Below are 13,952 nucleotides of genomic sequence, written 5' to 3' on the forward strand. Positions count from 1 at the left end.
GGGCCGAGGTCTGCACGCAGCGACGGAGCGACCCAGGCCGTCCTGCACGTCGTCGACGACGACTTTGGCGCCGTTCATGATACTCCGCCGTCGTCGCCCTGTCGATGCCGCTCACGGCGCCGGTGATGGACACAACTTTACCACTCATGTTGGCCTTTAAGCCACGGCCAGGGCGCGTCGGGTGCGCGTTCGTGCATGCGCCAGACGTGCCGGGCGTGGTCCGGTCCGCGTCGGGTCCGTAGCGGGGTTGCGTGCGTGCGTGTGTGGTGCATGGGTGCGCGTTTGTGCGTGCAGGTGGTGCACCGTAGTAATAGGAGGCCGTTGGCGAGCTGGGCGGTGCGATCGGGTCAGGTCAGTGCGGGCTCGGCGCGACCGAGACGCGTGCGTGCGCGTCGTGGGCGCGGCCAGAGCGGGGCCAGGTCATGGCTCGGCTGGGTGGGGGGCGTGCGGGTTGTGCCCAGCGCCGGCCTAGGGTATAAAAGCACTTGCGGGGATTGTTGTAACGGGGGGCTCGAGTTTATTGCTTGAGGAAAACAGCCGTTGTCGCAGCGGCGGCGTTTGTATGCCGGGAAAACCTTGCCGTGTCCACCGTGCTCACTCTGATCTTCCTCCTTCTGTCATTCGGTTGCAGCAAGAGAGAGTGAGCTCGGCGCGCGCACGCGAGAGAGAGAGAGAGAGAGAGCTCTTGGGCAAGGGAGTTTCGCGCCAATAATTGGTATTAAAGCCAGGTTCGGGAGTGATCACCTGCAGCCATGGCGCTCGTTCCACATGGCGGCGGGGGTGGCGCGATGTCGCTACCGGTCCCGTCACTGACGCCGGCGAACTAAACGTCCTGGGCGATCAAGGTGGAGGCGCACCTTGATGCCTAGGGACCGTGGTGCGCGGTGGCTCCGGCGGAGGGCGCGTCGGTCGACGCCAGAAAGAGCAAGACGGCGAGGGCTATGATGTTGGGGGCGCACTGTCGGAGGAGGTGCTCATGCAGGTGGCGACAAAGCCCACCGCGAAGGAGGTATGCGACTCCCTCAAGGTGCGCTTCAACGGTGCCGATCGGGTCCGGGCGACGGATGGAGGACGGCGATGAGCTTGACGCGTACGCCGGAAGGTGAACAGGATGGCAGCGAGGTACGCAGTGCTCAGAGCAACACTCGACGAGGCGGCGATGGTGAAGAAGCTGCTCGATACCGTGCCGGACCGGCTGTACGTCACGGTGGCCGGCATCGAGCAGTTCTACGACGTCGAGGAGATGCTCTTCGAGGAGGCGCTCAGTCGTTTGAAGGCCTTCGAGGAGCGGACGAGGCGGCGCACGCAGGCCGGCGGCGACCGGGCGGACAAGCAGCTGATGCTCACCGGTGCTCAGTGGGCGGCGAGGAGGCGTCAGCAGGGCGGAGGCGGCTTCGATGACCATGACGACGACGGAGCGGCAAGCACGACATCGGGCGGCGGAGGGAAGCGGCGAGGGCGCTGCTACAACTACGGTCAGTGTGAGCATTTCCGGCGCGAGTGCCCAAAGCCGCGGAAGGCACCGGCGGCGGAGCAGGCCCTTCTTGCCGACGGCAACGACGAGTACGACGGGCTCCTCTAGGCCGTGGCTTAGGGTGTGTGTGTTGGCCAATAAGCCACGGCCAGGGCTCGTCAGGTGCGGGTGAGTGCGTGCGCTAGACGTGCTGGGCGCGGTCCGGTCCGCGTCGGGTCCGTAGCAGGGTTGCGTGCGTGTGTGTGTGTGTGGTGCATGGGTGCGCATGTGTGCGTGCAGGTGGTGCACCGTAGTTATAGGCGGCCGTTGGCGAGCTGGGCGGTGCGATCGGGTCAGGCCAGTGCGGGCTCGGTGCGACCCAGACGCGTGCGTGCGTGTCATAGGCGCGGCCAAATCGGGGCCGGGTCGTGGCTCGGCCGGGTGGGGGGCGTGCGGGTCGTGCCCAGCGCCGGCCCAGGGTATAAAAGCACCTACGGGCTGCGGGGCTTGTTGTAAGGGGGGCTCGAGTTTGTTGCCTGAGGAAAACAGCCGTTGTCGCGGCGGCGTTGTTCGTGCGCCGGAAAACCTTGCCGTGTCTACCGTGCTCCCTCTGATCTTCGTCCTTCTTCTGTCGTTCGGTTGCAGCAAGAGAGAGTGAGCTCGGCAAGAGAGAGAGAGCTAGGTCAAGGGAGTTCTGCACCAACAACTCCAAGTTTCCATCTCAATACATCTTTGTCTATCGTTCACTGTTTGCTGCAAGTCCCAAGTCATTAAACTTGCCGATGCCACTAATGCTAGCACAATACACGCAACTGGCCCCTTGATTTGAAAACAGCATACAAAATCCTCTTCAAAATGACACTAAGTCATCACAATAAGGATAATAGATTTTTCGCAGAAAAGATAATATAATGTTTAGCAACAAAAGTTTAGCCCATGATTTTGAACAGTACGCCGAATTCCCATACAAAATGTCAATTAGTTTGTCAACAAAAGCTCACTATAATGGTACTGCCAAAGATTAGCATTACTGACTTCTTATTTTAACCAGTTGACCACAAAATTGACAACTGTCACATGGTTTTTTTAAGGAACAAGCAATAAATAGTTTCATTAGCAGAAGCAGAACATTAACACTAGTAAAAAAAATCTGGCTGTATGGAAATAAGGTCATGCTTAGCTAAATATTTGGAGGGATAACTGGATCCCTAGGGAATCTGGTCTTCAAATCTCTGCTAAGAAGAACAGAACTAGGATCAAATGGGTGTCTGAGTTATTTTTGAGTGGGACTAGGAGGTGGGATGAAAACCTGATCAGGCATCTATTTCTTATCCATGATGCAGAGGAGATCCTAAAGTTGCGCTCTCTTACAACGGGCGAGGGAAATTTTATTGCTTGGCACCACAAGAAAAGTGGTTTGTTCTCGGTGAAGAGCGCGTACAGACTGGCTCTGAATCTTAAGCATCCGAAGATAGATTTAGGCAAATTCTAGTGGTGCCATGAATGGGGATAGAAGGCTCTGGAATATAATTTGAAATGCTAATGTTCCCCAGAAAATTAGAATTTTTTCCTGAAGGGCTGCCTCTAATAGTCCGGCGGTTCAAGTCAACAGGGTCAAACATCATCAAGCTATTCTAGGTACGTGCTCAATCTGTGGTACTGATGATGAATGTATTTTTCACGCGTTGGTGAGTTGTCCCAAGGCTCGTGCATTTCGTACGATGCTGAAGGAAGTGTGGAATTTACCGACCGAGGAGATTTTCAAATATTCTGGGCCGGAATGGTTTCTTATTTTATTGGATCAATTAAATTCGCCTGTGCATGAGCAAACTATTTTCATGTTCTGGAGAGTTTGGCATCTGAGAAATGATTTGATCTTTGGTAAGGGAACGGAATCCATCTCAGCCTTAGTGAGCTTTGTAGAAATTATTGGGAATCTTACTTGTCTTGTCATGCTAAATTGCAGGTGGAGATGTGTAGTAAAGGTAAGCAAGCAGACGTGGAATTTCAGCCAACCACTAACATTGAGAGGAAGTTTATTCATTGGCAGGCCCCCACCTCAGAGTTCTACAAGATTAATTTCGACGCAAGTTTTGTGGAGGCCATTAAAACTGTGAGGGTGGGGTGGTTGTGAGAAACCATTGTGGACAAGTTATTCTTTCTTTCTGGGATTATATTGGAGCTTGCGATAGCATTTAGGAAGCGGAACTTAGAGCGTTCCTGTCAGGCCTGTATATTGGTATGACACTCAATATGCCCGTCATTTTGGAAACTGGTTGCTCCTCTGTGGCCTCTATTCTTGGAAGAGATTGTATGGACAGGTCCTCCTTTGTTGATTTAAAGAAGGAGGCGGTAAATGTCTCAAAGATGCTGGTGAATTTATAGATTTCAAAGATCAACAGGACGGAAAATTTGGTGGCTCACGAGATTGCAAAGTTTAGTTTTGATAATAAATCTGATGGTTTTCTTTTTCATTCTGTTCCGCCCTCTGTGGCAAAGTTTGTAATGAATGATTGTACGGACATTTCAAGTTAATTAATACACGGTGAGGTTTTTTCAAAAAATAGGGAAACTGTCTGCCACCCCATCTACCTTGGGGGTCTCGGTGTGATCCATCTGAAAGAATTGCGAGGGCAATGCGGTTACGTTGGCCATGGCTTAAATGGACTGGCCCAAGCAAGTTGTCGTTTGGCATGGGAAAACTTTGTGATGCCGTGGACACGAAGCTCTTCTACAGCTATACCAAATTTACCATTAACAATGGGGACACGTCATCATTATGGGATGCGTGATGGTTCGATGGGACAAGGCCGAAAGACATTGCCCCCTTTGTCTATGTGACGCCCCCGATTTGACCGTACACTATTCATGCACGCAAATGTGTACGATCAAGATCAGGGACTCACGGGAAGATATCACAACACAACTCTAAAACATAAATAAGTCATACAAGCATCATAATACAAGCCAGGGGCCTCGAGGGCTCGAATACAAGTGCTCGATCACAGACGAGTCAGCGGAAGCAACAATATCTGAGTACAGACATAAGTTAAACAAGTTTGCCTTAAGAAGGCTAGCACAAACTGGGGTACAGATCGAACGAGGCGCAGGCCTCCTGCCTGGGATCCTCCTAACTACTCCTGGTCGTCGTCAGCGGGCTGCACGTAGTAGTAGGCACCTCCAGTGTCGTAGGTGTCGTCGTCGACGGTGGCGTCTGGCTCCTGGACTCCAGCATCTAGTTGCGACAACCAGATAGCAAGGAAAAGGGGGAAAAGAGGGAGAGAAACAACCGTGAGTGCTCATCCAAAGTACTCGCAAGCAAGGAGCTACACTACATATGCATGGGTATATGTGTAAAGGGGCATATCAGTGGACTGAACTGCAGAATGCCAGAATAAAAGGGGGATAGCTAGTCCTGTCGAAGACTACGCTTCTGGCCAACTCCATCTTGCATCATGTAGAAGAGAGTAGATTGTAGTCCTCCAAGTAGCATCGCATAGCATAATCCTACCCGGCGATCCCCTCCTCGTCGCCCTGTTAGAGAGCGATCACCGGGTTGTATCTGGCACTTGGAAGGGTGTATTTTATTCAGTATCCGGTTCTAGTTGTCATAAGGTCAAGGTACAACTCCGGGTCATCCTTTTACCGAGGGACACGGCTATTCGAATAGATAAACTTCCCTGCAGGGGTGCACCACATAACCCAACACGCTCGATCCCATTTGGCCAGACACACTTTTCTGGGTCATGCCCGGCCTCGGAAGATCAACGCGTCGCAGCCCCACCTAGGCTCAACCGAGAGGTCAACACGCCGGTCTAAATCCTATGCGCGCAGGGGTCTGGGCCCATCGCCCATTGCACACCTGCACGTTGCGAGGGCGGCCGGAAGCAGACCTAGCCTAGTGGCGTTCCAGTCCAATCCGGCGTGCGCCGCTCCGTCGCTGACGTCAAAAAGAGCTTCGGCTGATACCACGACGTCGGGATACCCATAACTACTCCCGCGTAGATGGCTAGTGCGTATAGACCAAATGGCCAGACTCAGATCAAATACCAAGATCTCGTTAAGCGTGTTAAGTATCCGCGAACGCCGACCAGGGCCAGGCCCACCTCTCACCTAGGCGGTCTCAACCTGCCCTGTCGCTCCGCCACAAAGATCCACTTGCGGGTACTCCTACGAGCCGACCCGACTTTAGTCATCACATGTGTCATGTATATAATATATAAGTATATACCCGTGATCACCGCCCGGGTGATCACGGCCCGATAGTATAGCACAGCAGACGGACAAGAATGTAGGGCCACTGATGGAAAACTAGCATCCTATACTAAGCATGTAGGATTGCAGGTAAAGGTAACAACAGTAGTAGCAAGGATAGGCTATGCATCAGGATAGGATATCGGAAAGCAGTAACATGCTACACTACTCTAATGCAAGCAGTATAGAGAAGAATAGGCGATATCTGGTGATCAGGGGGGGGGGGCTTGCCTGGTTGCTCTGGCAAGTAGGAGGGGTCGTCAACTCGGTAGTCGAACTGGGCAGCAGCAGTGTCGGTCTCGTAGTCTACCGGAGAGAAGAGGGGGAAGAAACAGTAAATACAATGCAAACATAAGCATGACGATGCGTGACATGACAATGAGCAGTGTTAGGTGTGCCCTAACGCGACAGTAGGTGGTACCGGCGAAGAGGGGGAACATCCGGGAAAGTATTCCCGCTGTTTCGCGTTTCGGACGGACGGACCGGAGGGGGAAAGTTGCGAGTTCGATAGGTTAGGGAGGTGTGGTGGACGAACGGACTGCATATTCGGATTCTTCTCGTCGTTCTGAGCAACTTTCATGTAGAAAGTATTTTCATCCGAGTTACGGATTATTTTATATGATTTTCTAAAGATTTAAACATTTTCTGGAATTTATTTAAATTAACAGAAAAGGGAAATATGACATCAGCATGATGCAATGCTGACGTCAGCAGGTCAACCAGACAGGTGGCGCCCACATGTCAGCCACTGCTAGTTAACAGAGTTTAAATTAAACTAATCTGAGGTTAAATAGTTACTGGGCCCCACATGTCAGTCTCTGATTAGTAACTAATTAGGTTTTAATTATTAAAACATTTTAATTAATTAATAAAGGCGGCGGGGCCCACGTGTCAGTGGCACTGTGCTGCCTGGTCAGCAGTTGACTGGGTCAACCCAGTCAACTGGGACCCACGGGGCCCACTGGCAGTGGCTCTGGGGTGGCCCCAGACCAGCCACGTCGGCGGCCGGCGCCGGAACAGCTCCGGCGAGCCAAACGCGGCGGCGCGCGGCGGGCTCGGCTCGGGTTTAGCGCACAGGGGGTCCCAGGGGCCGCGGTTGCTTGCGTTCGACGCGGCTCGACGCCGCGCGTCGAACGGTGGCCGTGTGGGGTGCTGGGGAGGTCGGAGCGGAGCGCCAGGAGCTCGCCGGCGGCGGGGTGGTTCGGGCGTGCGGCAGAGGCAGGGCTACGGTGCGAACTGGGGCAAACCGAAGAGCGGGGCGAGGCCTACACGATGCGGCCAAGGCAACGGAGGCACGAATGGGACCAAAAGGTCGCCGTGGCCACGCCGGCGACGAGGCCAGGCGGCGGAGGGTGCGGCCTAACGCGGCGCGGTGGCTACGGTAAGCTAGCGAGCTACTGGAGAGGGGGAGGAGGAGCAAGAGCTCACAGCGGGGCGTAGCCGTTTAGAACGGGCGCGGGGAAGGCGTGGTGCAGTCGGAACCGACGGCGAACGACGGCGGGGATCCGACGAGGAAGAAGATGGCGCGGGGTCGATGCAGGGTTCCCGGGGCTCGGGCCCGTGGTCGAGGAGGACGGGCTCGACGCGGCGGAGCTCGTGGACACGTCGGGGAGGAGAACGGGGCTCGGTGGCCGCGGCTATGGCACAGCCATGGCGACGGCGGCGCTCGGTTGCGGTGGGGAACGAGGTGGAGCTGAGGAAGGAGGGAGAGGCACAGCAACCGAGGGCGAGAGTGGGGGCGAGTGGGAGGCGCGATCGAGGAGGCGGGGCGTGGCGGCCTTATCCTCCTCGTCGCTGGCGAGGGGGTGCGGCGGGGACCTGCCCCTGTTCCGACCCCGGTCGGGGGAACAGGGAAGGGGAGGGAGCGACCGAGCGAGGTAGGCCAGGCCGGCTCGGCCTGGGGGTCGGCCCAGTTGGGCCAGGGTCCAGTGGGGGGAGGGGGGGTTCCTTCCCCCCCTTTTTTCTGTTTGTTTTCCCTTTTGTATTTTCTATTCTTTTTATTTATTTTCTTTTCTGTTTTACATCATTTTAAAATAGTTAGGCATTTTCTAAAAATATATTTTCTCCACAATAATTATCAGTGCAATATCTGGCACCCACCGAACATTTTTGTTTAAATTTTTGAAAACTTTTATTATTGACATTAATTTGAATTTAAATTTTGAAACGGTTTCGAGCCATCGCGAGGTTAACAACAGTAACCGTGGTGACGTGGCATCATTAGCGTGTGATTACTGTAGCTTAATTATCCGGGCGTCACAAATCTCCTCCACTACAAGAAATCTCGTCCCGAGATTTAGGAGGTAGAAGGAAAAAATGCAGGGTATTCTTCGCGCAGACGATCCTCTCGTTCCCAAGTGGCTTCATCTTCAGAATGGTGCGACCACTGGACTTTGAGGAACTTGATCGCCTTCTGACGTGTGCGGCGTTCAGCTTGGTCGAGAATGCGGACCGGATGCTCCTTATAGGAGAGGTCCTACTGCAATTCGAGCACTTCATGATCCACTGCTCGGATTGGGTCCTTGAAGCAACGGCGGAGCTGTGACACATGGAACACATCGTGAACCTGAGAAAGGTTCTGTGGAAGCTCCAGTTGGTATGCCACTTTTCCACGCCTTTCGAGAATAATGAATGGGCCAATATATCGAGGAGCTAGTTTGCCCTTGATTCCGAAGCGGTGAGCACCCTTCATAGGTGTGACTCGAAGATAAGCCTTTTCGCCAGGTTGATAGGCCATGTCTTTATGATGACGGTCATACTGACTCTTCTGACGTGACTGAGCAGTCTTGAGATTCTCACGAATAATGCGGACTTGTTCTTCGGCATGTTGGATAATATCCGGACCAAAGAGTGGACGTTCCCCAGTTTCTGACCAGTTCAGAGGGGTTCGGCACTTTCGTCCATATAACACTTCGAAGGGGGCCATCTTCAGACTAGCTTGATAGCTATTATTATAAGAGAACTCAACATACGGGAGAGATTCCTCCCATTTCTTGCCGAAGGAAATAACACAAGCTCGAAGCATGTCTTCGAGAACTTGGTTGACGCGTTCAACTTGCCCCTGCGACTGAGGATGAAATGCAGTACTGAATGACAGATGAGTTCCCATAGCTTCTTGGAAACTTGCCCAGAATCTTGAAGTGAATAAGCTGCCACGGTCTGAGCTGATAACCAATGGAATACCGTGGAGTGAAACAATCCTGGACATATAGAGCGTTGCCAAGTGGCTAGCAGTGATCGTTTCTTTGACCGCCAGAAAATGTGCAACTTTGGAAAGCCGGTCAATGACGACAAGAATAGCATCATTACCTTTCTGTGATTTGGGAAATCCAGTGACGAAGTCCATCTCAACATGGTCCCATTTCCATTCAGGAATAGAGATAGGTTGCAGAGTTCCAGCAGGCCTTTGATGTTCTGCTTTGATACGACGGCAAACGTCACACTCAGCAACATAACGAGCAATGTCTTGCTTCATATTAGACCACCAGAATCTCTGACGGATATCTTGGTACATCTTTGTACTACCAGGATGGATACATAGAGGCGTATCATGAGCTTCTTTCATAACTTCTTGTGTCATATCCAGGTTTTTCTCTGCACATGGCACCACTAGGCGGCCCTTGAAGTATAAGGTGCCATCTTCAGCAATAGTGAAGAATGAGGGCTTTCCTTCTGCGAGGTAGCGCTTAATCTTGTGGGCTTCAGAGTCATACTTCTGTAGCCTTTTGATGCTATCCACGAGATCTGGTTTAGCAACTAGGGTATTGAGGGAACCCTGGGTAACAACGTGGAGGTTCACCTTGCCAAACTCCTTAGGAGGGGGAGCGAGTGCACCCGGAGGGACAATATGGAGGTTCAGCTTCCTAAATTCTTCAACAAGCGAGGGCTGAACTTTGTGAACCTGGAGGTGGTTGCAGTAAGACTTGCGGCTCAAGGCATCAGCCATTACATTAGCCTTGCCTGGCGTATAGGAAATACCCAAGTCAAAGTCTGCAACAAGCTCCATCCATCTTTGCTGACGGAGGTTCAGGTCTGGCTGAGTAAACAGATACTTCAGACTTTGGTGGTCGGTGAAGATCTCGCAATGATTACCAAGAAGGTAATGTCGCCACTGCTTCAGCGCATGAATGACAGCAGCAAGTTCGAGGTCGTGAACTGGGTAGTTCTCTTCGTGAGGGCGCAATTGCCGAGAGGCATAAGCAATCACTTTGCGGTCTTGCATTAGGACACAGCCTAATCCTTGACGGGAAGCGTCGCAGTAAATGACGAAGTCCTTCTTAGTATCAGGTGGAGCTAGAACTGGGGCAGAAGTCAACTTGTCTTTGAGTGCCTGGAAACTTTCCTGACATTTGTCTGTCCATTGGAACTTGAGCCCTTATGTAACAGGTTAGTCAGAGGCCTGGCGATCTTGGAGAAGTTCTCGACGAATCGACGGCAATAGCTGGCGAGACCGAGAAAACTTCTGACTTGCTTAACGTTCTTGGGAGGAGTCCAATCAAGAATAGCCTGAAGTCGCTCGGGGTTGACGGCAATACCATCCTTAGATATGACATGCCCAAGATAGGTTACTTCCGGTAGCCAGAATTCACATTTGGAGAACTTGGCATATAGGTGATGCTCTCGTAGCTTTTCCAGCACAAGTCGAAGATGTTCAGCATGTTCTTCTTCTTTCTTTGAAAATACCAGGATATCATCCAGATAAACCACAACGAACTTGTCGAGGTAATCCATGAATATATAGTTCATCAGACGAGAGAAGGTGGCTGGAGCATTGGTTAAACCGAAAGACATGACGGTGTACTCATATGAACCATATCGAGTCACGAAGGCGGTCTTTGGGATATCCTCTTCGCGAACACGGATCTGGTGGTAACCCAACCTCAAGTCGAGCTTAGAGAACACTGATGAACCCGCCAGTTGATCATACAGATCATTGATCCGAGGAAGAGGGTATTTATTCTGAATGGCAGCTTGGTTTATAGGACGGTAGTCTTGAACTAACCGGTTTGTCCCATCCTTCTTCTTGACAAAGAGAGAAGGTGCTCCCCAAGGAGAGCAACTTGGGCGAATGAATCCTTTGCGAAGAGAATTGTCGATTTCCTCCTTAAGCTCAAGGAGTTCATGCGGCGGCATCTTGTAGGGTCGCTTGGCTATAGGAGTGGTGCCTGGTTTCAAGTCGATGATGAATTCGACAGCTCTAGCAGGGGGAATCCCTGGAAGTTCTTCAGGAAAGACGTCGAGGAATTCACGCACAACGGGAATGTTTTCAATGCCCTCGAGTGGTGCAGCATTCAATGCATTCAATGCATAGAGCCTTGCCTCGGCATTTTGCACCAGATGGGCTTGGTAAGTAACTATCTCATCTGAAGGGTGTAGCAGATGGACGGTCTTAGTGGTGCAAACGATTGAAGCAATATGCGCTTTTAACCAATTCATTCCCAGAATGAGATCAATGCTACAGGACTTCAGTACGATGGGAGAGACAAGAAATTCCAGTCCTTCGATTTCAACGGGGACGTCGTTGCAAATCATGGAGGTTCGACATTGGCCCGCAGGGGTGTGTACTAATAGTGAAGCATTCATGTCTTCGCTTCTAATGCCATGCATGAATGCAAAATCTTCTGACATGAATGAATGTGATGCACCTGTATCAAATAAAACGGATGCTGGTACTGAATTTACGAGGAGTGTACCCATCACAGTAGCAGGCTGGTCTTGAGCTTCGTTGAGATCAACGTGGTTGGCGTGAGCACGACCATAAGACTTAGCATTGTTGTTGCGGGGCTGGTTGTTACCACGGCCAGTTGCTGGAAGGGCCAGTTGATTCTGGTTTTGGTTGCATTCTCTAGCACGGTGCCCTGGTTAACCACACCTGAAGCACAAGCCATTATTGGGAGTGGGAACAGGGGCTTGGGACGGTGCGGCTGGAAGTCTTGACTGCCTAGATGGTGGTGGAGGCAGACGAGGTGCAGCATAGGTCTGCCTTGGGGCAGATGCATTGGGACGGTACATGCTGTTCGGGATCCATATCTTACGCTTCTGTGAGGGCGAGCCCGAAGATGAGCCCGTGTCACGGTTGCGCCTGTGAGAGCTCTGGTATTCCTGCAGACCAGTTTCGACATTGATGGCCTTGTTCACCAAGGTGGCGAAATCAGCAAAGTCATGCACTAGAAGTGCGAGCTTGATGTCAGCTTGAAGGCCATCACGGAACTTCTCCTGTCTGCGTGCATCAGTTGCAATGTCCTCCTCAGCATAGCGAGACAAGTCCAGAAACTCCCGCTGATAAGCTTCAACAGTTTTGTTGCCTTGGGTGAGGTTGCGGAACTCACGCTTCTTCCGGTCCATGACTCCTTGAGGAATGAAGCGGGCACGGAAAGCAGCTTGAAAGTCTGGCCAGGTGATGATTGTCCCAGCTGGCAGAGTACGCCTGTGGCTGTCCCACCATTGAGCTACGGGTCCCTTCAGAAAGAAGGAAGCAAAGTTGACATAGCTGGCAGGGGCTACATCGGCAGACTCCATCTCATAGGTGATGTCACGGAGCCAGTCATTAGCATCCAGAGGCTGAGTTGAGCTGCGGTACACAGTTGGGTTCAGGCGCATGAAATCCTGCAGAGTTACTGGGGTTGGTTGCTGGTCCATATTGGGGTGAGGAAACTGAGCCATCATATTTTCCATGAATTGGCGGTTCAGTTCAAACTGTTGGATCATACCAGCCATGTACTCAGGTGGTGGTGGGGCATTGCCACCACGACCACGACCACCTGGTCTAACCATCCTGCTAATATATAACAGGGGTAGTTCAGCATTGGGAAATTTGCAAAGACAAGAATCATTCATGATGAAACATGCATAATGAAAGGAGCACGATAGCTACTACATAGTAGTCGGCATAACTTACAAAAGGGGTCATGCATAGAGTTCAGTACATAGACTAAAACATCATAGGCGGCACACAGGCTCGCGGCGAATGCATCTAACACTACAAGCAAGCCTACATCAGTCCCAAGAGGTACTGTGGAGGTAATCGTAGCCCGACAGCTGGTAGTGAGGCAACGGATAGCCCTCCACGTCAGCAGACTGGGGGCCGCGGATACTCAGGTGTAGAGCCCGACGCTCAGGTGGCAGAAGAGGACCAAGTGCGGGAGAGTAGCCTCCCACCTCTGGCCAACCGACACCGTGGGGCATCACGGTCCTGGCTGGGTAGATCGCAGTACGCGGTAGCTGTCCAGATCGGACAAAGGGGTGCAGCAGCGTCAGAGCACGGTAAAGGTGCTGACGGGTGGTGTACATCTCGTGGCGAAGAGCTCGGTTAGCTCGATCCAGCCCATCAGCATGCAGAACCAGGTTCTGATGGTAGAAGGGCTCTCGGGTGACAGTGGAGTAGGCAGCAGTATAGTATCCCTCCGCACCAACATCAGATGCGATAGCAATGTGCCTGAAAGGGGAGGTGTCCAACTCCCGATACTCTCCACGAAGACGTGTCAGAGCAGCATAGGCAGCATCGTGGACAGCCATATCGATGGTCACACCAACACCATGAGCGGTGTGCAGCACAGTAGTGGAGTCATACTCCCGCGAGTAGAGGTGGACGATGGCACGGTACTGCTCCTGGTTAAAGTCCTGGTACTCCTCGTAGACGGTGTAGTCAGGGTGCCAGCGATAACCCAGATAGGTCATCATCTCAGCTAGCACAGCGGGTGATCCCGAGGCACCAATGGCCGTCGTGTGGCGCACGACCTGCCTCGTGGGTTCCATCTGAAATCAAAGACGTTTCAAAGGAGTCAAATGACAGTGTGTGAATTGTTCAAAATACTATTCTAAGAAACAACTATGGCTTATCCAACTTTGGGGTGAATGTGGTCACAGGGTCCTAGTGTTAGAGTTAGTAAATTCGTTTAACCCGAGTAGAAGAGAGTTCAGAGTCCCAAAGTAAAGGTCGAGGAGTAAAAGATCCTAGTACCACCCAATGGCGACGTGGGCCCGTAAGACACACAGCCATGTTAGTAAAAGTTTCTGTAATGCCTAGACTCGACTTCGGCCAAGGAGTGTGGAAAGGAGAATTCCTACAGGCAGTCGGCTCTGATACCAACTTGTGACGCCCCCGATTTGACCGTACACTAATCATGCACGCAAATGTGTACGATCAAGATCAGGGACTCACGGGAAGATATCACAACACAACTCTAAAACATAAATAAGTCATACAAGCATCATAATACAAGCCAGGGGCCTCGAGGGCTCGAAT

Source organism: Aegilops tauschii, chromosome 2 (genome assembly GCF_002575655.3).
Source record: "Aegilops tauschii subsp. strangulata cultivar AL8/78 chromosome 2, Aet v6.0, whole genome shotgun sequence".
In the NCBI taxonomy this organism is placed as follows: Eukaryota; Viridiplantae; Streptophyta; class Magnoliopsida; order Poales; family Poaceae; genus Aegilops; species Aegilops tauschii.